Source organism: Varroa destructor, unplaced genomic scaffold (genome assembly GCF_002443255.2).
Source record: "Varroa destructor unplaced genomic scaffold, Vdes_3.0 BEIS01000006.1, whole genome shotgun sequence".
Classification (NCBI taxonomy): domain Eukaryota; kingdom Metazoa; phylum Arthropoda; class Arachnida; order Mesostigmata; family Varroidae; genus Varroa; species Varroa destructor.
The window spans coordinates 19,530,050-19,532,240 of record NW_019211459.1 but is presented as its reverse complement, the minus strand read 5'-3'; positions in this window follow the sequence as shown (position 1 = coordinate 19,532,240).

Here is a 2,191-nt window from a genome sequence, read left to right as displayed (position 1 = left end):
TGCTGCGGAACTGAGCGGGTTATGAGGGTAACCATCACAGGAGTGACGTTATACCAGTACCTTCGCGCCAGACCGAAAAATAGCCCGCGCCCTTTGTATCGCTCGCGTCAAAGTCACGAGCGGCAGCAGCATCCATGTAAAGATGCCGCTACGCTGAACAAAACACGCTGCCGGACGTGTTTACTTTGGCTTTTTTTTTTTTTAAATCCAAGTGCCTAGAGTTTTTGGCGTAAAAGGTTTGCAGTAGATGAGAAATAGTTAGATGAGGGTGTTTTGGTTACTGAATTTTAGAGGAGTAGCCATTCATTAATCAATTTGTACAATTATGAAGTTCGTATGTGGCATATTCTGTAGGAATAGAAGGCGGCTATTTACCGTCAAATAAATACGCTGTATTCTGAGCAATACGTCCCATAATAATTGTTTTTTCATCCAAGCTGGACATTGTGACTGGTATTGGATTAATTAGAGCGCAGATATTTTATTTGACTCTTGATCTTCAATTATTAAAAGGTAAGTAATGTAAAAATCATTGTTAAGTCATAAATCATTCATTCTATATATATATATATATATATATAGACAAGAGGTGGCAATATTGAACCCTGGAGATTGTTAGCCTGTAAACTTTGGTCCTGTACGGTCACCTAGGCATATAGGTTATAAAAGCTACGTATATAGAACAAGAATATTGCGTCACAATTGATACACTCCATTTGGAAGGATACGTCCATCTCCTTATTTCCAATGCAAATAGTAGATTACCAAGGATACACGAAGCCTATCATCACGTGATAGAGGCCTGAAAATCAAATAAGAAACGTGTGAATGAGTGTGTGAAGGCCGCGTTAGCTTTCAGTGCCTGTTCTGACGTTAATTAACGTAACTCTTATGGATCAGCGCTATGGAGGGAAGATCGATTAGCTATTATGTTTGGGCAAGAATCATCCATCTCTATGACGGCAAATAATTTTACGACGACATTTAAATTTAATCTTCAAACTCATATACGGACACAGTCATAAAGAAATACTGTAATCGTTTTATCGAGGATACAGCCAAAATAGTCGCTTGTATCCCGTATGTAAAAGATTTTCAATAAACATAAACAATTTTCAAAGTATTCCAAAATATCTCACTGAGTGTGGTTCGGCTAAAGTAAAAACCCAGATCTACTTTTGAATTTTAGTGAGTTGATACTTTGTCGGAAACGCATCCAATTGCCAGCTTACTACCTCCAATAACGGACAAAAAAGCCGTAGTCAATTTACCTACGCTAAGATAAAACAGGAGCCGGAGATCGGTAATGAAAATTGTACGTCGATTTTAAAGCTAAGTGTCACGAGAGAAACGGCGCAAATCGCACGGAGTATAAAAAAAAAAACAGTAAACCAAATAGACAGCCAATCCAAACAGCGTCCAATCGTGCGCATTAGTAAAATCGAAGCTTGGCCAGTAAGTTTATGATTTCAGGGGCCTGCCCCACAAGGTTCTTCTATTTGCTCATCAGAAGAAGCCTACCAATGTATTTACCACGAAAAAGTATATATCTTTATACCAAGACTTTGCATATGCCATATATGATGTGTAACATAATCTCAACGTTGCCGCAGAAATTGAACCGTCGATACGTATATCAACGACAACATGCTTGTTTTATAGCAGCAATAGATAAAACGATTGTTACCCAATCAAAAATGTCTGAACTCGCAACCTTGAATATATCTTATTAATTATTATGCAGAATTAATGGAGACTAATCGACCAACAAGAAAACGTCCTAGCCCCAGGTCCCGCTTTCCTATGCCCTGCCCACAGTTCTCCCAGCTATACGAAAAAGGCGCTCACAGTTGCTATTTCGACCGCTAAAGCCACCTGCCGAGATTTTTCGATTGTCAGCTCTTTGCAACGGATTTGCCAGAGGAACGCCATTTTACTGATAACCAGATGGCATTTATTTCTGGTAGCGATATTTCTTTTTCCGTTGTTGTAGAAGTGTTTCCCGCTGTTGTAAATGCTCGATTGGTTCCTCAGCCATTTCACGATTATTCAATTTTTATTGTTGATCCGCTGATATTTATATCCATTTGGCCAAACGGCTCTTATGGAATTGGCAACATCATAGGAATCGACGTACATTTAAAGAGATTGATCACTGTAACCTTTTACTAAAGTTCCCGCCCGACGCTGT